Here is a 27,776-nt window from a genome sequence, read left to right as displayed (position 1 = left end):
GAACCTAAATCTATGTAGAAAGATATGAAAAAAAATTCTCAGGTCATAATATTAATTTTTAAAAAAACTCAAGTAGTATATAAATATGTATACTATGACCCCATTGTGCTAAGATAAACCTCACCAATCTAAACAAACAGACAAGAACACTGTTATATGCAAAAATATATCAGATAACAAGAACTGCCTCTCAAGAACTTGCATTGTAGGAACATAAAAAAGGGTCTTTGCATCTTAACCTAACATTTAAACATTCTGCAATATTTTACTATGAAATTGTAAATTGAAATTGAAAAAGAAAAAATCCAGTTAATCCAAAGTCTCTATAGAAAGGAATGTTCCATTTTACATATACAAAATTAGAGAATATAAAGCAGCATGTACACTTACATTACTGATTTAGTGAATATTACTAAGGCCTAAGCTCTAAGCATGGATGGCATCATATTTATTTTAATCCACAGAAAAAGTCTGAAGTATATGTACTGTGATTGTTCCCATTTCATAGAAGTTGGGTGAGTTTTCAAGATTCACAAAGCGTTGGCATTCAAACCCAGACATCCTGACCCATGATTAGCCTCCATGACCTTGCCTCCTCCATGGCATTTACCATGTTTGCAATATTATATTTATACTAGTGGCCCAGTGCACAAAATTCATGCACAGAGGTGGGGTTCCCTCAGCCCAGCCTGCACCCTCTCCAATCGGGGACCCCTTGGGGGATGTCCGACTGCCTGTTTAGACCCGATTGCAGTCGGACATCCCTCTCACAATCTGGGACTGCTGGGTCTTAACCGCTCACCTGCCTGTCTGCCTGATCGCCTCTAACTGCCTCTGCCTGCCTGCCTGATTGTCCCTAACCTCTCTGCCTGCCTGCCTGATTGCCCCCAACTGCCCTCCCCTGCTGGCCTGATCGCCCCTAACTGCCTCTGCCTGCCTGATCACCCCTAACTGCCCTCCCCTGCCAGCCTGATCTCACCCCCAACTGCCCTCCCCTGCTGGCCAATTTGGTTCCAATTGGTCGGTTTCTATGCCAGTCAGCGTCAAAAGCTCTGCCTCCTAGGCAGCCATTGGCTCCCCACAGTTCGCCCAGATTTGGTTCTGCTTGGTCGGTATCTATGCCAGTCAGCATCTCCAGGCCTATCTCTGGGCCTGATCAGAGAGGCAGGGCTGATTAGCAGCCCCCATAGAGGCCTGGAGAGAAACAGATTTGCAACTGCTGGCAAAGCCCGGACAGAAAGATAGAGGCAACAGCTGCCACAGAGGCTGCGGATCAGACCCTGCCTCTGTCTTCTGGCCTCTCTCCGGGTCTGATCTGCAGGCCCCTTGCAGTCAGTGCTGGGTTACCGCGCTGGCACCAGCAGCAGTCAGTGCTGGGTCACCACGGCAACCCAGCACTGACTGCAGGGCTGACTTCTGGTGTTCGGTCGAGCTTTCAGTCGATCATTATGGACCCTGGGTTTTTATATATTAGGATTTGTAATGATGTATTAATTAAGACTGTAAATTCCAAGAACACAGGGAGTATTTGTGTATTAAAAACCATTATGTACATCCCTTGGCACCTAGTAAAATGCCTAGCACATAGTAAGTGCTCAATAAATCTTTTTTAAAGGGATTAATAATTAAGTGTGACCCACTCCCCACCCACCCCACACCAGATATGGGAAGTTGAACTACATAAATGTTTTATGCCTCTTGGGGCTGTGAAACAAACTGAATTCAAAAAAAGCCCACTGATTAATGACCTTGCCAAACCATACTCCTCATTTTGAGAAACTACTTGTTGCCCAAGTCTTTCTGCAACTAGAGACTTAAAGACTGGACACGTTTTCCCTTTTTTTCTCTAATTCTCTAGTGACTATCCCACATAAAACTGATGCATTTTTCCATAAACCTTTCTAATTCTGTGCATGACTGAAATATGGCAACATTTGACAAAGCCAATGTTGAAATACTCAACTACAGAAAAGTGAAACAGTATATGTAAACAGTTTATCATGAACTATTTAGCTACTGGCATACACTAGGAAAACTACTGTAACTGACTTATTGTTGTAGTCATATGTGAATCAAGGCTTCAATCTACTTTTTTCATTCTATTATTACTCTTAAGTGTTGAAGGGTATAAATAAGGGTATAAATAAGGAGAGAGAATGGGGGTCTTTGTGTCTGGGCACAGACCTCTGTGAATCTCTGTGAGTGTTTATGTGTCCCTATGTATAACACTCAAAAGAGGAAAGATATTTTTCTATGACAGAGAAGAAAAACGAATAAATAGATAAAATCCCCAAATCCCCAATCCTATTTGTGTTGGTATTATCAAAAGCTGTTTTTATGCAACAAGGATGCAGAGACTATTCAATCAGGAAAGATAGTCTGCTCAAGAAATAGTGCTGGGAAAACTGGATAGCTACGTGCAAAGGAATAATGGTAGACTCCTACTTCACAGCACACACACAAAATAGCTCAAAATAGATCATATATCTAAATGTAAGAGTTAAACTAACAAGGTCCCTTGTTAGAACAGGGGCAGAGAGAACAACCCAGCCTTGACCTGGCCCAGCTGCATTGTGTAGGCCAGGAAATTAGGTAGCCCAGTGTGGTGATGGAGAGGAGTCTGGGGGAGAGGTTGTGGGTAGGGAGTTCATCATCCAGATCCAGAAAGAAAATTATAAAAGAAAAAAATGTAAGAGCTAAAACTATAAAAGCCTCAGGAGTAAATGAAAGTACAGTTGACAGAGGGGTTGGGGCACTGGCCACCCACATAGTTGAAAATCCAAGTATGACTTAAGTTGGCCCGCCACATACCAGCTTCCCTATTACAGATGGAAAATACAGTTGATCCTTGAACAATGCACATTTAGGACCCTTGAAACATTCAGGTCCTAAATCTGCATTGTTCAAGGGTCAACTGTACATACTTGAGACCCTGGGTTAGGCAATGGTTTCATAGATATCACCCCAAAAGCACAAACAACAAAAGAAAATATAAAGTGGACTTTAGCAAATTAAAAACTTTGTGCTTCCAAGGTCACCATTAAGAAAGTGAAAATACAACTCACAAAATGGGAGAAGATGTTTTTGTAAATCCTATACATATTATCTCTCCATGTACCATTCTAAAATATCTGTATTTTACATATAAACTGCACCATTAATAATAAACTGTAAAATATCTCCCCATGGACCACGTGAGGGAATGTGTTCCAATGCGATGGTAGATAGTGAAACGGCCACAAATGCTGCCCTGCCCCCTGCAGTCACCCCTTGCAGCCTGCAATGTCCCATCAAGAGGTGGGACTGTTTCTCCATCCTTTGAATCGGCGTGACCACATGACTTGCTTTGTAGTTGAGACACAGCAGAGGCTGAGAAGTCTTGTACATTGGGACCTGCCCTCCTGACTTTCTTGCAAACTTGAGACCACCATGTGAACGAAAATAAATGGTTATTGATTTAGGCCACCACGGTTTGAAGAGGTTCATTATGATGCACAAATTCACAGATGTAAGTGTTCTCTCACATTGTTTGTTTGCAAAACAATAATTTTCATGTTCAGTAGTAAATCAGAGTGAAATGACCTCTGCTTTGGTTCAGTCTTGCCCAATTATTCTTCACTTGAAAACAGAATCTCAATGTTAAATTTTTTTGGTAGGGTATTAGTGCTAGTTCTTTTGTGTGTGATATAAACAGGGTATGGAAAAAGTGGGTTTACAGCTGCGAGTATATGAAACACAGTTTATTCTTGTATTGTTATTTATCAATTACTGTATTATTTTCCATACGAACAACAGTAAAACTACTTTTGCCCCACCCCCTGTACACTGCATGTACATTAGCACTTAACTTCTATTTATGAAAAATAGCATCATTTTTCTATTGAAGTTAAGTATATCACAATAAGTATAGTTATTTATGATTATTTACCATAGCAATGTTACCATCTTACCAGAGTTATTTACCAGATAGATCTTATTTTTAAATAAATATATTTAACTGGAAAGTATGAGTGATAAGTTCAGGTGAAAGATAGATTTGGCTAAGTTCATAAAAGTGGTTCCTGGATAACCCAAGTTTAGAACCCAGTGGACTAGACAATGCTTCTCAAACTTGACCATGCATACAGATCACCAAGGTATCTGGTTGAAATGTGGATTCTGTTTGAGACAGGTCTGATGTGGGAAGAGACTGCTTCTCTAATTATACCTGAGCTGATGTTGATGCTGCTGGTTCCAGAGCAGCTCTGAGAAGCAAGCATGGGGAGAAAGTCAAACATTTGGCTAACAGTTAAAGCTGAGGGCAATCATGTACCAGCTGTGTGGTCTCAAGCACCTGACTTCACGTCTCTGAAAGCATCTTCTCATCTGTGAAAGGCAGGTGATGTTAGGACCCATCTCAGACTCCTGGGACAGGGTGAAATGCGATGGGACATGCAAGACATGCAGGATACTACCAGCCATCAAGAAGGACTCAATTTCCACTTTGTTCTCCCTCATAGCTAGTGACTTCCAAAGCAGTCCTTCAGTGGAACTGTAGGTTAACAAAAGGGAAATGGCTGGGCCAAATGGACCTTATGTTAGCTCAGATGGGACCATGTCACAACATTAAAAGTCATAGGATCTCAGAATCCCATTTCACCAGTGCAATCACATTTGACGTTTTCACATAAGGTGTGAATATGTTTATGTCTCCTCAATGTCACTCAACAAATAGTTAGAGCGGATGCTGTGTGTTAGACACTGTTCTCGGCTCTGAGGATACGATAGTGAACAAAGCAAATAAAACTGAGTCCTCGCCAAGCCCACACCCTCCAATCCTCTCAGTCTCCCAAACTGCTTACATGTTCTCACCCATCCAGGCTGCCCTGAAGGAGATGCTGCTGAGGGCCGCATCTGGCCACTATATGCTTACATGTCCCCATGGCCATCTTTTAAAGTTTGAGCTGGTATTAACATGTTTTAATGGGAGAGTTCATATACATCTCTGCAACCCCAGCTTCTCTTGGAAATCTGGGAGATTTAGCAACACAGACCTAGAGTGCTGCAGATAAGCCAGCGACAGCTGAGAGGCAGATGTCCCCTCTGAGTGCTCCAGTTCCCCACGGCCCCCACCCTCCCTGGGTGCCCTGGTTCCGCACAGCCTCCACCCTTCCAATCACTTCCACTGAGACAATTCCCTCACCTATGTTCTGCTCTCCCCATATTCACCTTCCCCGCCACTGAGTTAGTGAGCACTAAGTGAACGGCATAGTCAACAACACTTATAAACATAGAGGTGGAATCATACCTTCTGATTCCAAGGATTTTTTCTTTGACCATAATGCAATAACTCTCTCCCAGGAGAGCAATTTAAGCATTCTTTTGCCCTTCCTAAGTCTAAAGCTGCCAATATGAGAATCTAAATCTGCCCAGAAAATTCACAGCTCCTGTACCTGCCACTCCTGTGGCTAACTGCCTCTAAGATGCACAACGGGGAGCTCTTTGTAGGAGCTTCTTATGAATTATTTTATGGATTTTTTCTCACTAAGTAATGGCTTTGCAATTACACACCTATATTCTTTTGCCTGGTGTTCTATGGCTGTACAAAAAAACTGCCACAAAATCCGTGGCATGAAACAACTCACATGTGTTAGCTCTGAGTACTGTAGGTCTCAGTTTGGTACCATTGCTGGGTTCTGTCCAGTGACTTACAAGGCTAAAATCATGGTGTCTGTTAGCCCTCCTTCCTTTCTGAAGGCTCCGAGGAATCATCTGCTTCCAACGCTATTGGCCGGTTTTACTTCCTTGTGGTCAAAGAGTCAAAGGGTTAAGGACCTGTTTCTTTGCTGGCTGGCCACTAAGGACCACTCCCAGGTCCTAGATGCCACCCACACTCATTGCCACAAGCCCCCATCATCCTCAAGCCAGTGATGAAGAATCTCCCTTGTATGGAATCACTCTCTCTGTCTCACTCTTTGGTCCTGTTTAGGGGCTGAGCTGATTAGAACAGCCCCACCCAAGGTAAGTTCTCATTCTTAAAGGCAATTGGCCACCCAAGGTAACCTAACTACAGAAGTGACATCCCATCATAGTCACAGTGCTGGGGTTATACAGTGTGTGTACACCAGGGGGCGGAAGTCTTGGGCCATCTTCGAGTTCTGCCTAGCATACCTAGTAACTGCCAGCGTGCACTTGTCATCTGCATGCATTTCTCTTCTTAGGCTGGGAACCAAGGCTATGTCACAAGAAAAGTTAACTGGCCAGTAGGAAGGATAAGCAGAAGTTAAAACAGGGAGTTTATTTGTAACAATTCTCCCGTCCATCATTAAGTAGTTAATCTAACTCTAAGAATGCATGTACTTGCCCTAACCGGTTTGGCTCAGTGGATAGAGCGTCGGCCTGCGGACTGAAGGGTCCCAGGTTCGATTCTGGTCAAGGGCATGTACCTTGGTTGTGGGCACATCCCTGGTGGGGGGTGTGCAGGAGGCAGTTGATCGATGTTTCTAGCTCTCTATCCCTCTCCCTTCCTCTCTGTAAAAAATCAATAAAATATATTTTTTAAAAAAAGAAAAGAATGCATGTACTCCACCAAATTCCAAATCTATACGAAATTTTTCTCTCCTTTAATTCAAACTGAACCTTCTGAACCTGGCTGTCTAGAAAACGACATCCTAGAAGGAGGAGGGATGAAAAACAAATGTATACCTATTACCCAGAAGGACAAATTAAGTGTATTTAATGACAAGTATCCAAATAACACCAGGGGCTGACATTTTTTAGTTACATTATATTTTCTAATGTTTTAAATTACACTATATTTCTAAATTCAATCCATTGAAATGTTTTTTCATTCAACTGACTTAGTTATTTGGAAGTTACATAGAGGGAATACATAATCACACTAATATGTACAGGAAAAGGGTAAATATAATGAAAAGCATACTTAATACATCCACAAGCACATGGCATATTAAGATGTGTTTAACAGAAAAATAAAATGAAACTGTTTAAGAAACCTCCTTTCAAAAGCTGTTTGGTTAGAAAGCAAAACAATCTGACAGGTTTGGAAGAAGCAAAGTAAATAATAACAATAATAACAATTACCAATTAATGAGAAATTACTATGTCCGTATTAAATCTCACCAAACTCGATAGGTGGAAATTTTTTACAGAGGAGGATGCTGAGGCATAGAGTAGTTACATCACTTATCCAGAGATATAAGGCAAGGAAACAAAGGAACATGACTTTACACCTGATGATCTGGCTCCAGGACCCTTCTTCTTAACTGCATCTGCCCATGCACCCACCTGTGCTTCCACCCTGTGAAAGAGGAGTGCCTTCTCCACCGATTATATAGCACAAGGTGGTAGCCGAGCGCCTGTGCATTCCACCCAAACAGATCTGGCTCTCGTCCAAGGCCAAGAGGGGAGTGGGATGCTGCAGCCTGGCCAAGGGTTGTGTTTCTATAATTTGCATAAAGACACCCTATATACCAGCAGCAGCTTTGTCCAAGGAAGCCTAAATTCTCTTAAAAAAATAATCCAGGCATTCCTAACCCCTATGTCTTTATTTAGAAGGGGAGAGAAAACCATAATTGATTCCTTCTTTCTTATTTTTTTACATCTTTTCCATGATCCTACATTTTGAAATCAAGAGATTATGAAAAGATGGGAACAAAGCAAAAGCTAACACTAGAAGCAAAGAAGGAAAACCACAGATTCCCTTTCATATTGTAGAGAAGAAAATAAGAAAAGACAAGTCTGTAGTTCAATAACTGTAAACCTTTTCCATCAACTCCACCTAGCCAAAGTGGGGGCAGCATGGTACGGGGGTGTCACCAGCCACCAGTAGCATAGACAGCAAGAAACCCAGGCTTAGCAATGATAGTAATAGGTCACTGGAGGTGGAGTTGGGGTGGGTGAGGAACACAGTATTACATCCTGACATCTGGACTACAGACACACTTGCTTTCAGTGACTCATTGCGACAACAAGGTTGGACAAGCCTACGTGTCAGGTGGTATTTACTCAGTGATTGTTCCTGGTCGTTCAAGGCATGACCAAGGACTGTGACCATGCCAGGGCCCTCAGCGTGAAGAGGTGAGAGACTCCAACTATACTTTAATCAGTCCTCTTTATGTTTTTCTATGGTTCAATTTCAGCTCCCGTGTTCTAGTGGTCACATAGCAGAAATCACAGAATTATACATTTATTTTCTCAGAAAAACCTCCCTTGAATCTGATGTTTTGATTCCTTGTTTGGGATCTTGGTTTTTAAAAAGTTTTATTAAACTATATAATTTGACTTAAAATTGCCATGCACTGCAGCCAGAGTGCTCACACTTGCTTGAGATCAGACATAAGCCTCAAGGTCCTTAATTGCCCATAGTAGTCAGTGATCCCTCAGAACACGAAAGCAGGGTCTTAGTTTCAGAAACTTGGATATATGCCAACCCAGGTAATTGTCCTCTGCCTACCTAATTTCCCCAGGCAATTTTAATTGAAAATGGTATTATCCTGTACTTCAGCTCTAATCTGCTCTGACTTAAGTGTCCCTGTGTCCTGCTTCTTGCCTCCATCCTAAGCTAGCTGAGATGGTTTCTTTTTGAAGCTTAAGCTGAAAAAAAATGTTTCTGAATCTCCCAAGGGGGAAAATATCAGATAAATATGAGCCATTTAATTAGTCTCAAATCAAGGTACTGAATACCGTTGGCAGTGGTTGCAAGCCACCCTCCTTGTTGCTTAACCTTATGAAAAGTTTCTTTTGTAGGAAGAAACACAGAGGTTTTCTTGCTGAAAAACTGACCAAAAAATGGGAGGAGGTAAGGTGGAGAGGGAGAAGAATACTGAGAGGATTTCACTCTCCTGAAATGGTTTTAAAAGATACTGTGCCCTTAGTCATGTCCAAATAACCTGATTTAGAGTTAGCAGAACAAAATGCACAATTTAACACAGGCATGCCCGAAATTCAATGAAAATTCAAGGGAAATGTGCATGTTGAATACTTCCAATGTAACATGCAATTACAACGAAAGCCACTCATGTAGCTGAGTTACAGATGGAATTTAAACTTTCCAGTAGCACCAGTATAAAAGTACAAAAGAAACACAGAATATTACTAAGCAATAAAAAGGAAAGAAATGCTGCTAACACAACAAATTGGATGGCTCTCGAGGGAATTTTGGTGAGTGAAAAGAGCTAATCTCAAAAGGTTACATACTATATGATTCTATTTATACGACCTTCTTGAAATGACCAAAGTATACAGATGGATAACAGATTAGTAATTCTCAGGAGTTAAGGAGGTGAGAGAAGGAGGGAGGTGGCACGGGGGATTCTTGTGATAGAATTCTATATTTTGACTATGGTGATCATAAGAATCTATATAGGTGATTCATTGCAAAATTAATAACTAATCACTATTAAAAAGACTTCTAGTATCTTCTAAGAAATATACTTAACAAGAGTTTCAATAGCTACATATTTTTAAATATATTTTTATTTATTTCAGAGAGGAAGGGAGGAGAAAGAGATAGAAACACCAATGATGAGAGAGAATCATTGATTGGCTGTCTGCTGCACGCTCCCCACCAGGGATCAAGCCCGCAATCTGAGCATGTGCCCTGACCAGGAATCGAACTGTGACCTCCTGGTTCATATGTAAACACTCAAACCCTGAGCCACCCTGGCTGGGCCCAAGAGCTATATTAAATAGACTGGAATCAAGGATTACATTTTGTAACTATTTTTGAACCTTTGTAACTTTTTATGTTCTCTCTCTCACTTTCTCACTTCTCTATGGTGGTTAAAAGTAGAATCTCTCTATATAAAAGCCTAAGCAACCAAACGACCGAATGACCGGTCGACTGGTCACTATGACGCACACTGACCACCAGGGGACAGATGCTCAATGCACAGAATCAGGCTCCCTCCTGTCTGGATTGGGCCTGCAGCGATTGGGCCAAAACTGGCTATGTGACATCCCCCGAGGGGTCCCAGATTGCGAGAGGGTGCAGGCCAGGCCGAGGGACCCCAGCAGTGCACACGTGCACTGGGCCTCTAGTTATTAAAATAAAGAGGCTCATTTGGGAGCAGGGGTTGCTCTTCAGAACCATGAAACTGTAAAACTCAATGTTCCTCTACAGACAGTCATGGAGGAGAAAGAAACAAGTGATAAGTACGGGATAGCAGCTTTGAAAAAATACATAAAAAATGAGGCCAAATCTCTTGGCACTCTGAAAAGTAAAGCAGGAGCAGACCTGGTTCTCAGACCAGGTCTAACAAGAAGGCCCGGGCTTACTCTCAAGAGACCAGCGCAATCTCCATCCCCCATAGGAAGTGGGAACAAATAGAAAACTATTCCCAAATGGAGCCTTAGGGAGTATAAAGAGAGTGGGTTTTGGAATGAGAGAGACCTATCTCTGAGAATACTGTCAATTAACCTCTCTTGGACCTAGTTTCCTTGTTTGCAAAGTAGCAAAATTATCTCCCTCACTCTTTGTTGTGAAGTTAAATGGAATAATACATGAAAAGTGCCTATCACATTCCTGCAATCTGGAGTGGGTGTTCAATTACAATCCTCTCCCACTCCTTTATTTCTGCACTCAAATAATCATGCATGCAGAGAAAATGATCCGCACAAATTAAACTAAGAGTAGTAACATCAGAAACTCAAGAGCTATTGCTCTAGCGAAATGCCAGAGAGACAAACATTTCATCTTAATCTGTTGTGATTCACTTCTAATCTGCTGGTAGGAAGCTGGTTTCATGATCAATCTTGGTATATGTCACTCTTGAGAAAGCTGTAGAAAGACAGGTACACCTAAGGTGAAGGACCCGAAATAGTTTAGAAAAATGAAAACAAGTGGTTTCACTAGAGAACCGTGACTTTTTTTTTAAGACCCATTACATATTTGCATTCTTAGAAAATATCAAATATATCTTCCAGTCAGCAAGTGAGGATAAAAAAGGAGTGTGGTACAGCTTACATGAACCAATCAATGTCTGAAGTTCTCTTGGTATGAATTATGTAACTTTGATAGTGGTATTTATATTTGTCAGATATTTTTTTTGGCCACAGCCAACTGGTCAACCATGTGTTCTATGAGAAATGACATCATAAATTGGCATATTGGAGCCCAATACAGTGGGGTACAGCAATAACTTGGTTTTTATTGATGGAACTAAACTCTGCAAACTTCAAGGCCCAGATTGCAGCTACTGAAGCCAAGGCCTAAGACAGGTACCATATTAAATAGAAGGGCTCCAGAAGCACAGTCTAGAGTAATTTGTATGGACAACAGCCTGCTCTGATTCTATTTACTGTTCATTGCTATTGGGTGTGTGGTTTGTTTGTTTTTTAATTTAACTTCATTGTTGAAAGTATGTTCCCTTTTTCCCCCCATTGATCCCTTCTAGCCCCCACTCACTCCCACCCCAGGCCTTCAGGACACTATTGTCTATGTCCATGGGTCATGCATATATGCATACAAGTTCTTTGGTTAATCCCTTGCCATCCACGCTCCCACCCCCACCTCCCCTCTGAGATTCAACAGTCTATTCCATGCTCTGTGTCTCTGGATCTATTTTGTTCATCTGTTTATTTTGTTCTTTAGGTTCCACAAATGAGTGAGATCATGTGATACTTGTCTTTTTCTGAGTGGCTTATTTCACTTAGCATAATACTCTCCAGGTCCCTCCATGCTGCCTCAAAGGGTAAGAGATCCTGAAGAAACTAAAGCAGACAATTTATTTACATCTTTAACAAGGGGGACAAGTTCTCAGTCTTTGTTAGCAAATACCACCACTGTGCTGGGCTAATCAGCTGGGAGGGTCCTTCCAAGGCTATGAAACAGATGGGAGAATATGGGAAGGTTTTCTGTCATTGCTACTTCTGACATCACTGTCAAAGTCCATCATGCTATGAGCACTACCTAAAGTATGACAAAGTCTACTAGGAAAACACAGCAACTTAAGTAAAATGAAAGGAGGAACTAAGACTCAGATGTGCTTACCCACCTAGGATATTCAGGTTCGTCAATGACTGGACTCAAGAGACACAACTGGTTTTGATAATCGATAAGGAATCAGTCAATAATAATAACTAATTAATTTAAGAAAATTAATTCTCTGTTTTTATTATTTTTATTCACATATAGTTAAATTCACTTTCTTTGTGTACAGTTCTTTAAGGTTTGACAAATGCATAGTCATGTACTGACTACACAATTAAGATATAAAACAGTCCCATTACCATCAAACCTTTTCATGCTGCTCCTTTGTAGTTAGCCCTTCCTCCCAATCCCACACAACCACTGATCTGTTTTCTGTTCCTATAATACTGTCCTAAGTGTGTGAAGTCATACATCATGTAGCTTTTTTAATGTGATTCTGGCTTCTTTCACTTAGCATAGTACATTTTGTGACCTATCTATATTGATGTACTTATCAATAACTCATCTCTTTAAACTACTAAGTTGTATTTCATTGTATGGATGTACCACAGTTTGTTTTTTTTTTCATTTGCCAGTTGAAGGACATCTGGGTTGTTTCTAGTTTCCGATGACTATAAATATTAATATACAGATTTTGGTGTGTACATAAGTTTTCATTTCCTAGGAGTGGGATTGCTGGGTTATATGCTAAGTGTATCTTTAATATTTCATCCAAAGTGGCTGCAGCATTTGGCATTCCCAAGAGCAATAAATGAGAATTCCAGTTGCTCTGCATCTTCCCACTGGAACAATCAGTAATTTTTCTTATTTTTATTTTAGCCAATCTAATGGAAAAATGGTGGTATCTTATTGTGATTTTAAAATTATAAATCTTCAAGATCTATCAGATTTCAGAGTAATACATATTTATACCTTTAAGTTAGTAAAATATTATTTTCCTTTTAGAGATATTTCAGTAAGTCCAGACAGTTAAGTAAGTTCATAGTTATAACATGCAGGAGATCTTCTGATTCTAGAAGTAATGTTCCTTCTACAAGCTTGCATGTATGTATCTAATACCTATAAATCATAATAATATATCAGTAATGACAATAATAGATTCCAACTTAACAATAGGAAATAACTCTCTAATACATTATTTTCATTAATGTAAAAATTAATTATTGATAATTCAAACATATATACAGTTGTCTATAGACTACATATTCACACACATACTTTATTATAAAATGCAGTTTGTCAAGCATAATGATAGTTTAAATTTGATCACAAAAGGATGAGTATCTAATATTTTAAAAAATTATACTCAAAATTATACCAGCAATATGACATATTCACTGTTTCTATTTAAAAAAAAAACTTAAGATATGATTTAGAATTTTTAACATGTCTACTTTTTTACCATTCTGTTGTAATATTTACCTATCTTCTAATGCCAAGATTAATTTTATGCATTCCTTCTCTATGTGCATAGGTGGAACAGGAAATTAAATGTCTTCCATGAAAAACAGCTGTTTTTCTCATTCAATAAACATTTACACAATTTTAGCAAGCTGGAGAGAGGTGGTTTTTATTTTAGATAGAGGCCTCAGGAGGGGTCTCTTTAATTAAGAAACATATGAACAAAGACCTGAGGGAAGTGAGGGAGTAAGCCTTGTGAAGATCTGGAAGAAGAGGATTACAGGAAGAGGGAACAGCAGGTGCAAAGGCCCTGAGAGGGGCATGTGTTTTACCGGGTTGAAGAGATCAGTGTGGCTGGAGCTCAGCAGAGTGAGCAAGGGGACACTAAGAGATGTACTCAGAAAAAGAGAGCCAGATCACGTCAAGACACTGACTGAATCTAATTCTCAGTTATACGGGAAGTGATTAGAGCATTTTAAGTAGTAGTTATATAGTCTGACCTATGTTTAAAAAGAATACTTTGCTACATGGTGAACCAACTGTAGCAGGTCAAGAGAGCAGCAGAGAAACCAATTAACAGGCTACTACAAGAGTACAGATGAGTGATGATGGTGGCTTGATTAAAAAAAATTATTGATTTCAGAGAGGAAGGGAGAGGGGAGAGAGATAGAAACATTAATGATGAGAGAGAATCACTGATCAGCTGCCTTCTGCATGCCCCACACCAGGAATCAAACCTGGTTCATAGGTCAATGCTCAACCACTGAGCCATGCGGGCCAGGCAGATAGATGGTGGCTTGATTGATGCGGTAAACAGCTGACATGGGGGAAAGTGGTAGGATTCGGTACATATTCTGAACATAGAGGCAATAGGATAGGCTGATGGGCTCCAGGTGGAATATAAGAAAAGGAAATGATGTCAAATTTGAAAACTAGTATGATAAAGGTTAAAGAAACAAAATCAGTCTGAAAAACAATGAATAGTTTCATTCCAACAAGGATCTTTAAGAAACTGAACCACCGTAACTGTAATTGCACTTTCCGCAAGCTAGCATCCAATTTTTGAGAGTCAAGTGAAGATAGGAAAGTGAGACTGCTATTTCCAATAACTAACTTTTGGAACACTTGCTGCCATCAGCCACTGAGGGCATGTCATTGAGAATTCTGAATAAAGATTAAAATCAGAATGCCATTCTTTCTCTTCTACCCTTCATGATTTTTAGGTAATATATTCCATCTCAGCTATTGTAACTGTTGGGACAGGAATGATCCAGATGAATGGACTGACAACAGATAAACAAGATGACTGAAATGTAAATAGATGAAGATTAATGCAATAGCATAAACCAGGATGCAAGAAGAGATAAAACTCAAAATAGTAAATTATAATTTCAGGTTTCATATATGCTATCAATTGTCTGAAACAATAAAATCTGACAACCTGGGGCTTAGAATTTTTTTTTTTCATTTCTCTTAAAAGTTAAGAATACTGTCAAGATGAAAACCACTTGTTATGGAAATTACCTAAAGATTCAAGACTGAGAGTAATAATTTTAAAGAAATTCAAGACAGTTTTGAAGGACTAGAGAGATGAAAATTGTAAATGGCACTGCACAATTTCCCCCTACATTTCAGTGTCCTACCATCGAAGACCCGAGGGTGAGAGAAGCAGTCAATGTCAAGCTAACATGTTCCTCAGGGCTCCATAAGCGATTGGGACACGGAAAAAGCCAGTTTGGAGTCAAATACTCAGCATATGGTCTTTTAGGTCTTTTCTCATTACCTTACATGTGGTGTTTCCACACCTTACTAGTATTTAATAAATTAGTATTGAAAAAAAGGAAGGGAAGGAGGGAGAGAGGGAGGGAGGGGGGAAGGAAAGGAGGGAGGAAAGGAGGGAGGAAGGGAGGGAAGAAGAAAAGAAAAGGAAAAAGAAGCATTCCACCACTGTTACCCCAGGAAAACCTTAGGATGGGAATTCATACATTGGGCAGAGGAGGAAGGTAACCACATCTCTATTTTTGCGATCAAGGCAGGCCCAATGTACTTCCCGAGTTATGATTCTGGGGGTTGTAAAGGTGACTTGGTGTTACAATCCTAAAACCTGTAAAATTAAAAGAAACAGACAAAGAAAAAGAGAGTAGAAACTATTTTGGAATTTCTTAAGAAATTTAAAGTATTGCAACATTTAGGCCCTAGACCAGCCATGGGCAAACTACGGCCCGCGGGCCGGATCCGGCCATTCGGCTGTTCTATCCAGTTCTCTTGCTCTCCCCTCCGCTCCTTTACTTTGAATTTATATTAGTTCACACAAACACTCCATCCATGCTTTTGTTCCGGCCCTCCGGTCCAGTTTAAGAACCCATTGTGGCCCTCGAGTCAAAAAGTTTGCCCACCCCTGCCCTAGACAGTTTGGCTCAGTAGATAGAGCATCGGCCTGCAGACTGAAGGGTCCCGGGTTCAATTCCAGTCAAGGGCACATGCCTGGGTTGCGGGCTAGATCCTCAGTGGCGGTGTGCAGGAGGCAGCTGAGCAATGAGTCTCTCTCATCACTGATGTTTCTATCTCTCCCTTTCCATTCTTCTCTGATATCAATAAAAATATTTTTAAAAAAAAATCAAATAAAATAAAGTACTGCAACATTTAGTAATACTTATTCATAGAGTCCAACAGGTAATATACGTCCCTGCCCCACCCTACACCACATGAGTATAGACAAATCAGACCTAAGCCCCTTTGAAATCTTATGTTCTCCTGTGAAATGATACATGATGCCCCTCTCAGAGGATTTACCAAAGGTTGAATGGGGGTTAATAAAGCCTTGTACTACTTCTTTTATATATATATATATATATATATATATATATATATATATATATATATATATATATATTTTTTTTTTTATTGATTTTTTTACAGAGAAGAAGGGAGAAGGATAGAGAGTTAGAAACATCAATGAGAGAGAAACATCGACCAGCTGCCTCCTGCACACCCCCTACTGGGGATGTGCCCACAACCAAGGTACATGCCCTTGACCGGAATCGAACCCGGGACCCTTGAGTCCACAGGCTGATGCTCTATCCACTGAGCCAAACCGGTTAGGGCGCCTTGTACTACTTCTGTAGATGGCCTTCAAAAAAGAGGAATACAATGTTAAATCAAAATTCAGGAATACAGTGATATGCTGGTGAAAGACTTCATAGACCGTCCTTCAATTCCAATTTATCGACACGCCATCCGCTGTATTTGCCATGATTTGAGTGCAATGTTAATCATTCCCATCTCTGGAGCTGAGATAATCTAAGGACAAATGAGTGACCAAAAATATCCCATTAATATGACTACTCAGCCACATCACAGTATTCATCCTAAGTTGAAAACCATAACTCTATTTAATAGCACAAAGCCCTCCATTTATTTGCATCTTACGAGCAATCATTCATGAGACTGAAGCAGCTGGCTTAATCATCTTTCCCTTATTGAATTTACCATTCTCTCTCACATTAGTTCTGCTGTGGAAATAGGACCGCAGTTCCCTTTCAATAACTCCCTGACAGCTTAGAACCAGAAAGAATAAATTTACTTTGCTGACTCCCTGTATTCAAGGAAGAAAGAGAACCAGTAAACGTGACACCATTTAATTGATGCAAACCTACCTTCTCTTTCTTCCACTGTTACAGCAACATGTTGACCAGAAGCGCACTCTGTGTTTTTCCCTTTGTTTCAATATTCTTTTACTGTGTTTGTTTCAAGAGGGGAAGAATGTGTTTTAGAGACAAATACCCCTGCCTTTTAGATAATAGCTGCCAAATGTTGACCTAGAACAACATTAAGAAAAATCTTAATATAAACGATGCAAAATTTTGAGGCTATACCTGGGGAGACTTAACATGTTTTCCATGAGAACACTGTTAACTTGCAAGATCAGGGTCCCTTTTGCTGAGAAAGGACAAGAGATCTCAGGACAGGGAGCTACCCTAAGCTAATACAAGTCTATTTAGTTTCTGTTTTGAGACAGGAAAATTTAATGATTTAAGCCTCCTCCAGGAAATTCCTATAAGGATCCCAGTACAGTCCCAGGGGTGGGCAAACTTTTTGACTCGAGGGCCACAATGCGTTCTTAAACTAGACCGGAGGGCCGGAACAAAAGCATGGATGGAGTGTTTGTGTGAACTAATATAAATTCAAAGTAAAGGAGCGGAGGGGAGAGCAAGAGAACCGGATAGAACAGCCGGATCCGGCCCGCGGGCCGTAGTTTGCCCACGGCTGCTCTAGACCATTGCTCTCCTACAGAAGTAAACTGTGAGACACTGTGCAATTTAAAATTTTTTTAGTTGCCACATTGGAAAGGTAAAAACAGGTCTAATTAATTTTAATAATATGTATTCTTTAACCCAATAATCTAAAATATTATCATTTTAACAAATATTCCATACACAAAAAATATTAATAAGGTAATTTACTTATTTTTAATACTAAGCCTTCAAATTTCAGTGTATATTTTACACTTCATAGCCACAGGTGGTGAGTGGCTCCCATACTGGACAACACAGGTCCTAGGGCAGGTCCTAGAGAGAATCTAAGGAACTGATTAGGGTCGTCAATGAGTTGTCAGTGGGCAATAGCAAACTCTGTTCAAGGTGATCGGAAGAAAAAATAATTGAAGAGGTGCATGCAGTCCTTGGCCTGAAAGCACCTAAGAATTCTGTACGTTTTTATAATCATCAGAACTTAACTCTCCTCTAATCATTACAGTCACAGGTAGGTATTTCACCCGTTTCCTCTATGTGCCAAAAGCTCTGCAAGTAAACATTCTGTCACGTCTGTGGGGGAAAAAAAGTTCATTTACAGTTGTTCTACTATTCTGAGCATCTTGCTTTCTTCATATCTTGTATTCTCTACAATCTACAGTCTTTGTTTCTATACACAATTGATGAAATTCAAGTTCAAATTCAATTCAGAACTCCAGCTCTCACCTTGATATCTAATTATGACTATTACTCCAGATTAACTTTCTAAAATAACTCCTCCACTTACTGAAAACCTATCTACCTAACATTCTGCTAGATACTTCATGAACATCATCTTCAACTCAACAAACACAGACATTATTATCCTCAGTACAGTAAACTGATGCTTGAATAGGTTTATAACTATGAAGGTCACAGGAGTAGCTCTGTGGAGTCCTCATCTCTGACTTTCTACAACCCTTCTTTGCCTTTGTTTAACAATAACAGCCAAAGTCCTTTTATTATTAAAGTGCCCACACCAATGCGAGCAGCTTTGCATAGGCTGAATTCTGAACACCAGGTCCTACTTCATTCCTCTGGGAACAGAAAGCAGCAACAAATAAGAACCATCTGTCACTATTGAGCTTGAAGAAGCAAAACAAACTTTTCTCCACCTAAAGTCCAAGATAAAGAAATTCACTGAGTACAACCCGCATTACATAATCCTCCCACCTAGGTGTCCACTTACATGCCCAATAGTTGTTTTCATTGCTAATTAGAGGTCAACCCTAATAATAAGGCCTTCCTCTTCCATTCTCAGGGCACTGTGGTCCCCAAAGTCATTAGTGCAAACTTGTTTCAATTGCTTTTGATTCTGTCGGCACACAGATTTCTCTGTAGGGAGCAGGAGCTATTCCAAGCTTCTGTTCCCTTTCCATAGACTGTTGCTAAGGAGAATAGAGTCCTGCCACTGTAATTACTACCTGAAATTATTCTGTAATTTCTACCAGCCCTTTCTTTAACATCGAGGGTCCCTTACTGCTCCAAACTATAACCTTTGTTTTGCACACCTCGGAGCAAGACTCAGCAGCTTCCATTTGAAGTCATAAACATCTGGTGCCCTCTACTACAACTGCAAATTCAGTTACTTGAGGGACCTCCAAGCTTCGAGATAACTAGATCCAAGAAGAGAAGAATCAGCGCAGATATTCTCAAACCAGACTGAAAAAACAATGGACTTCCTCCTTTGCTATAGCTCTCCATTTCATCCAATTCTGGGAAGATAGCCGGTCAGCAGTCTTGTCAGTAAGGAAAAGGTTTTCCAAATCACAAAAATGTTCAGGCTAACCTACCTCTACAATCTCCTTTTTTAAAAGCATTCAACCTCTTCCCCAGGTATAGCTTTGCCCTAGAGTCAAGCAAGATACATCCTAAAGCAAGCTAAGATCTGGCTTCTCAAAGGATGCCCCTGAACCAGCAGCCTCAGCACCAGCTGGAAGCTTTTTGGAAATACAGCATCTGCATTTTCACATGATCACAGGTAACTGCTATCCACATTTAAGTGTGAGAAGACTGGTTCACAGGCTGAATCGAACCTGACTTATTACGTCATAAACACGCACTCAGTTAATACAAATTAAAATTGTTCATGTAATTTCAATTATGCTAGGAATTGTTGGGGTCTGTTTTTAAGCCTGTTTTTCTAACCTGGAACTGGACTGAGAATAAAATGGTTTCCAGAGAAAAAAACAACGTTCTTATTTTAATTTTTAAATATATTTTTATTGATTTCAGAGAGGAAGAGAGAGATAGAAACATTAATGATGAGAGAGAATTATTGATCCGTTGCCTCCTGCACACCCCACACTGGGGACCGAGCCTGCAACCTGGGTACGTGCCCTGACCAGGAATCAAACTGTGAACTCCTGATTCATAGGTCAACGCTCAACCATGGAGCCATACCGGCAGGGAAAAAACCAACTTTCTTAATGTGGTCCTAGAATCCTGCCATATCTACACTTAATGAAGTGCAAGTTTATACTCTGAGACTTGGAACGTGTACAGAGAGACACTAACTACTAAAAGCTAGTTGCAAATGAGCTTGAGGACAATGAATTAAATAACTGCCTAGCAGGCAAGCAAACGTGTCCTCATAATTAATAAGCCCTATGAATTTTCCTTTTATAATCACTGCAAACTCTATTAGAATGACTTATGAGAGATACAGTTTTATCATATAACTACATCAATTTGAAATGAAGTAAGGAAATGAGAAAAATCTGTGGATCTTAAAGCAAAATGAAACTGTTTTACAGAAAAATTTAGTCAATATTTCCAGAGTTCACTCTTCAGTAGTTTTGTAGTGGAGGTAGATTTTATCATAAACAACACTTTTCATCTTGTTGTTTCAGTGAATAAGTGAGAAACATTTTTTCTAATGTAAAAAATTTTATTTTTACTCCACAATCCTACTGAAGGCAGTTATTTCTTTTACTTATCATCATTCAGTTGTTTAAAAACCTGAAGAAATACCATTGACAATGAACATACATAAAAATAGTAATATATAATTTCCACTTTTGTTTAAAACAGGCAATTTATGCTTAAGGACACTATTTACCACACTTTAAAGAAGACATGATTTTGCTTTTGAAAATTTTAATATTCTGATTATTAAAGGTCTATGAATGAGGAAACCCAGAATATAGATGAAGAGATAACAGTATTCAAATAGAGACTGTTGCCCAGCTGGTGTGCTTGAGTGTCGACCCATGAACCAGGAGATCACAGTTCGATTCCTGGTCAGAGCACATGCCCGGCTTGCGAGCTCGATCCCCAGTGTGAGCACATACAGGAGGCAGCTGATCAATGATTCTTATCATTGATGTTTCTATCCCTCTCTCCCTCTCCTTTCCTCTCTCTGAAATCAATCAATCAATAAATAAGTAAATAATAAATAAAAGACATATTAAAAAGAGAATATCAATAATATCAGCAAATGACCAAACACTATCTTGAAGTTAAAGTTGCAAGGTTTTCAGGAAGCAAACAAAATTCCCAAGGTCACAGTATATTTTCATCTTTTGTCTATTAGCTATTTTATATGACTTTAGAATTCTATTTTTCTTAATGGATGTCTCTCCTACTTGAAAGAAGAAGAAATAAAACATTTGGACAAAGCCAAAATCCCACACATATTCTGGTCCTATTTCCTCTTTGATATCCCAGTGAGCTTCCTGTTAAAAACCACCACCTCATTTTTCAGTAGCTGCCCTTTTATCATTTTGGACAAACAATGGGATTGAAGTTGTTTCTTGTTGCGGCTGCTACAAGCAAGTCAACCAGTCCCTAGGAGAGGAAACAGAATGATGATACCCACAGTCCTTCAGATCCACCAAGCTGGCTCAGTGAACCACAGCAAGACGGGTGGCCAGAATGCAGGGACCATGCTTGTAGAATCCCCCTCAAGTCCTCTCTGAATCTGGAACCTCCAGGACCTCCCCTGGCAGCATCTCATGCAACTGCTCCACAGCGGCCCATGTGCTCCTTTGCAGCCTAAGCCAGAGACCTGCTCTGCTTCCTCCTCAGCCCAAGTGCTCAAAGAAGGGCAAGAGTGTGGGAACAGAAAAGCCATGGGCAGTGCCTTTGTCTGGTGATGACGCTGCTCCCACATCAGAAGGTCATCACTCGCAGCCTCCACAGTCTGTAATGCAATGAGCTAACTGAGCAAACCTTCCCCGAGAAGAGAATAAGAAATTTGGTTGCATGAATCTTTTTGCTACAAATTAAAAAAGCAAACAAACGAAAAAACATCAGCTGCAATACACTGAGGGTAACAGTGGGAAAAGCAGCTCTACTGTAAATGTCACAGTGACACTGGGAATGCCCATTAGGCCCTGCCACTTGAAGATTGTGTGTGGGGCATGGCAAGTGAGAAGAGCCAGTGTGGCAGAGAAACACTCAAAAGGCTGCCGTGCCAGAGAAAAGGACACAGCAGACCCAGGTGCAAAACGGAGGTGATGGGAAGAGTTAAGGACGAAGGACGCTATGAAGAGAGAAGGGGAGGCAGAGAGCCACTGTCATGAACAGGAGTTGAGAGGCAGGGCCCCTCAGAACCAAGAAAAATCCAGAGCTGTGGACTCAGGCAGGAACTTGGAGCCAAGCCTGGATGAGGCTGCCGGGCTGGGTGCACACACAATTGTCCTAATAGAGCAACAGTCAGCTAGTCCTCCTTTCAAGAAACTCTAGAATTCCAATCAGTCAGCATCATCCTCCTGCTTCCACTCTCTGCCTCTGATAGTCTGTTCTCCACTCAGAAGGCAGGACTATTTGAATTGTGAATTCCAATCTGTGGGCATCATTTCCCTGCTTCTATTCTCTCCCTCCAATTGTCTGTTCTCCACCCAGGAGGCAGGGCCATTCTTTTTAAAACATAAATCTCGTTATGTCACTCCTTTGCTCAGCATTCTGAACTCTGAATTCCAATTGGTAAGCATCATCTCCCTGCTTCTCTGCCTCCCATAGTCTGTTCTCCACCTAGAAAGCACGATTATTCTTTTTAAACATAAATCTGATCATGTCACTCCTCTGCTCAGAATTCTCCAATAGATTCCTGATACACTCTGAATACAACCCAAAGTCCTTAACCCAGGCCCTGGATACTCTAATCTCATTTCCTTGATTTTTACCATCCAATCCAGCCTTTGTGCTTTTCTGCAAACCCCCTTCACAGGCTCCTTTTCTAGGGTTCTTGCACTTGCTGTCCCTGCTGTCTTGATTACCTAGGTAACTCTCTTACTTCATTCAGGTTTCTACTCAAATGTCACTTCAGAAAGATCTCTTCTACCAACCTATCTAAATTGGCAGCTTCAACTTCTGTCCATCTTCCTCCCTTTAGCTTCACCCATCTCATACTCACTCACGGTTTCTCCTGCAAGTGCTTGTGATTCTTTACCTAAGAGCCTCCCTGGCCCAGGAGCTGTGCTCATCCTTGCACAGAGGGCAGACCAGCAATGGCCTAGAGCCGTGGTCGGCAAACTGCGGCTCACGAGCCACATGCGGCTCTTTGGCCCTTTGAGTGTGGCTCTTCCACAAAATACTATGGCCTGGGCGAGTCTATTTTGAAGAAGTGGCATTAGAAGAAATTTAAGTTTAAAAAATTTGGCTCTCAAAAGAAATTTCAATTGTTGTACTGTTGATATTTGGCTCTGTTGACTAATGAGTTTGCCGACCACTGGCCTAGAGACAGCATTCAACCAAAGCCAGATGGGAGTTGGTAGATAATAACCAATCTCTGCATCATTCTTCGGGACACTATTAAGGCCTGTTCTACACTGTCTTCCAGAGGTCCCCAGTGGACTTGGTCCCTGGTTGCCTACAGTGGTAACCTCCTTCACAACACACCTTTTATTAGCTTCCTTCAATTTCTTTGTCTCACTACCCAACTCTCCTGCCAGTATTTTCTGGGATCGACTCCCCAATAAACTTTCTTTATGGGATCTTCTTTAGAGGGACTTCAAATTAAGATACCATCCAACCCCTCCTCCTAACACAGTGCCCAGAACATAGTAGGTGCTCAATACATATTTGTTGAATGAATGAATGAACTGCCATAGTTAGCCTTCACCTTGGCAATGCTGTTGATCGAAAAGCATTTGTGTGTCATCTGAAAATTTGTTTAACAAACAAACAGTTAGCCCTTGTTTCAGCTAGAACATAGACTCTGAAAATGGCCTGAAATCTATACAATTTCCTTTTGAGCAACAGTGTTACTTATGAGAGCTATTCCTCTTCTGAGATTCAAGAATGGGTCCTTATCTAGAAATACAGTGTGTCCCAAAAATATGTAAACACATTTTTAATAATTTTAATTCCAATGGGTTAAATCTGAAAAGAAAGAAATATCAATTGAGCTATCAGGAAAAAGGCGTGTATACATTTTTGGGGGATACCTTATATATTCTTTCTCTTAAAAGTCAATGGATATGTGCCCTTAACCTGTAGCATGTAAAGAATGAGCATGATAGTACCATTAAAAGTCACTCCTGAGCTGTCCAGATGTAAAATCCATGCACCTCTGTAGCTTCCCCTAGAAGTTCTAAAGTCAAGAACTGGAACCAGCACTTAGGATTAGGACCAGCTACATAATTTGGTTTGCAGACAAAAACAAAAAACTAAAAACATGGGGCCCCTTGTTATTAAAAATTTCAAGAGGGTGACAGCAGAAGATTAAACCAAATTCAAAGTCCTTCTGAATCCAGGGCCCTATGTAACTACACAGGGCACGTATCCAAAAACCTGGCTCTGCTGAGACCCCATCAAGAATAAACTATCAGAGCTCCCCTAAGATCGCTCTCTTGGCATTGGTTATTCTCAGAGATTATTGATTATTCTATCTTAGAACTCCATCCTTAGGTTAAGCCACCACAAGACTACACATCTGGTTCACAGCAGAGAGGCCCGTGGGCAGCTCTTCAGAGCCGTTTGCTCACATCACTTTCAGACCTCCCAAACGCCCACAGAATCAACCCAGGCACACAGCTCCCTGTGGCCTTCTCAGTGGCTCAAAATGTTGACCACGCCAGGGTTGCAATTACTCTGTTGAGTCCCACAGGTTAAACACACAATTATATATAAGAGACAGAGACAGAAAGAGAGAGAGAGAGAGAGAGAGAGAGAGAGAGAGAGAGAGAGAGAGAACTGCTTTTAGATGCCAGAGGACACAAAAGGTCTCAGATCAATTTCAAGAAAATCCATTCAGGTTCATCGTTCAAGGGTCTGCTGGGGGCAAAGGTCAGAAGGTTTGGCAGAAAAATGAAAGGAGAACAAAATGCGAGCATCCTGCCTAAGTGTCAGGACATGTACTAGTATATTTGAGGGAACATACAGATGGAGGTGATGCCAGGACACAGCTATGACTACAGCAAGCCTGTACAGATACAGCCAAGATGGGAAAATGGTTTAATGATGCTTATTCCTCTGGGATGCTTAATATGTTTTAGGGGGAGGAGGAGGAGCAGTCTGCTAATGTGTATGGTAGATCCCCTGAAGGGATGTGTTTCCAAGCACAACGGGCCATGAAACCTTTGACTGGTCAGGCAATTGGTAGGGCTAGGCAGGGTTCAACAGGACAGGCTTTGAGAAACGGAAACTTAGACTGTATTTAAAATCTAATTGACCACCAACCTATTTCCTGATAAGCCAGGTTATTTGTTTTACTATACAGAATCCTAAGGTTTCTTTTTCTTTTATTCCTGCTATAATATGCAAAAGGAATGATTGTCTGTTTGAAATGTTAGCAGAATTTCATTTCATGAAAAATTACTCTACTGAATGAACCTTTGCATGGTATATGATATTGTACCATGGGGACTTCAAGAATCATACAGCACATTAAAGTGTATCTAGGGGCAGGGGGAGAGTAGTCAGACACTTCTGGGTTAAAATCTTGGTTCTGTTCTGTTCAGATTGTGTGAATTTGGGCATTCACTAACTTTCTTGGGCTTCAGTGTCTTTTGATGGTAAAAGGAGAGAATACCCACCTCTCAGAGGTATTGTGAGGGAGAAATTAGATAATGGTCAATGTTCTTAAATACATCATGTTCAAACAAAATTCCAGAGGTCCTACCACAAATCTGTGTCTCACCTACAAACTCCAAAGAACCCCTCTGAATAACAAAGGCCTTCCTTTGGCCCAAAAGCAGTGGTTCTCAACTGGGTGTGATTTCGCACCTCAGAGGACATTTGGCAATGTCTGGAGACATTTCTAGTTGTCACAATTGAAGGATACGGGGGTGCCACTGGTATCTATTATGTAGAATACAGAAATGCTGCTAAACATCCTACAATGCACCGGACAGTCCCCCACAAGGAAGAATTACCCAGCACTACTATCCAGTAGTGCCAAGGTGGAGAAACCCATGGTTAAAGGACTGATGTGGTCTGAACCCTTCCACGTCTGAACACATCTAGTTCTCTCCCACCACCCTGTCCATATTGCAGAATGGTGTCCGTGCTGTTCCTCACACATGACAATCCACTCCCACAAGTTACTGTTCCCTGTGCCCAGAATGTTCTTCATGTAGATATCCACATGGCTCATTATTTCACCCCCTTCAGGCCTCTGCCAATCGCCTTATTTTAAGTTGCAATTCACGTCACTCCTGCCCAGCCTTCCCTGTCCCCCCTTTTCTTCATAGGATTTATCACCATCTGGCACACTTGTCATTTTACTTGCTTTTTATCTTCTTCCATCCCTTGTATGTAAGCTTCATGAAGGTGGGGGCTTTTGTCTGATTTATTCACATTATGGGCCTGACACATAGCAGGCACTCAATAAACATTTGCTGGAATGAATGAATATTACCTTGTAGGTGTGCCTGACCTGTGGCTGGGAGAAAGCTTCTGGTTGAGTGTAAAAAAAGTATACATTTAGGTTTATTATCAAGACGATATTTACAACATGTTTTGGATCAAAATAGAGAGAGCTATAAGAATAAGTCTCAAATGATCTCCCATCATACTACCATGAAAAATGCAGGAAGGGTGTCAACCCTCACCCTAGTAACTTCTATTAGTTTCAATTCATACATGTGACAGAGTAAACTACTGGGTGATGTTTGTCTATGGTAACTCTAGTTTTTCAAGCTAAAAATAAATCAGTGGACTGGAAAAACACAACTATATTTATGGAAGGTAAATGGACAGAATACTTAAAAATCAGGACAGTTCTAGAAAATGCAGAGTAAACATTTTTATTAAATTTATTGGAGTGACCTTAGTTAATGAGATTATAGGTTTCAAGTATACATTTCTATGATGCATGAGCTATATATTGCCCTGAGTGCCCACTACCCAAAATCAAAATCACCTTCTGTCACCATATAGTTGACCTCCTTTACCCTTTACTACCCCCCTTCCCTCTGGTAACCACTATACTGTTGTCCGTGTCTATGAATTTTTGTTTTTCTTGTTTGTTCATTTGTTGCTTTCAGTTTTATGTCCCACATGTGAGTGAAATCATATGGTTATTAACTTCTTTTGTCTGACTTATTTAGCTTAGCATGATATTCTCAAGGTCCATCCATATTGTCACAAATGGCAGTATGCTCAACTTCAAATCAAAACTACAATGAGATACCACCTCACACTTGTTAGAATGGCTATTATCAATGAGGCAAGTAATAAGTGTTGGAGAGGCTATGGAGTAAAAGGAACCATCATTCACTGCTGGTGGGAATGTAAACCAATATAGTTACTATGGAAAACAGCATGGAGGTTCCTCAGAAAATTAAGAATAGAGTTACCATATGACCCAGCAACCTCTCTTCTGGGTATCTACCCAAAAAGTTTGAAAACATTTCTTCATAAAGATATATGCACCCCTATGTTCATTGCAAAATTATTCACAGCAGCTAAGACATGGAGACAACCAAAGTGTTCTTCGACAGATTGTATAAAGAAGATGTGGTACATAGATACAATGGAATACTACTCAGCCATAAGAACAGATAAACATTTTTTTTTTTTTATTTCCAGAGTCTCCAATCAGTAACATTTCAAAGTTCTATCAAATAGACAGTGAATCCATACCCAGCAATGGATTACACACAGGGTTTGAGGGGATAATAAAGAACACATGTCCTGCCCGGCTAGTGTGGCTCAATGATTGAGAGTCAACCCATGAACCAGGAGGTCACAGTTCAATTACTGGT

The 27,776-nt window shown here is 40.5% G+C and overlaps 1 protein-coding gene across 15 annotated transcripts in view; it reads right to left on the bottom strand.

The window, feature by feature from the left end:
• Positions 1 to 27,776, bottom strand: part of PLCB4 (phospholipase C beta 4) — a 400,050-nt gene that overhangs the window by 256,276 nt on the left and 115,998 nt on the right. The window lies entirely within an intron of this gene.

The sequence above is a fragment of the Plecotus auritus genome, assembly GCF_963455305.1.
Source record: "Plecotus auritus genome assembly, chromosome: 8".
NCBI classification, from domain to species: Eukaryota; Metazoa; Chordata; class Mammalia; order Chiroptera; family Vespertilionidae; genus Plecotus; species Plecotus auritus.
This window is presented reverse-complemented; position numbering and strand designations above follow the sequence as displayed.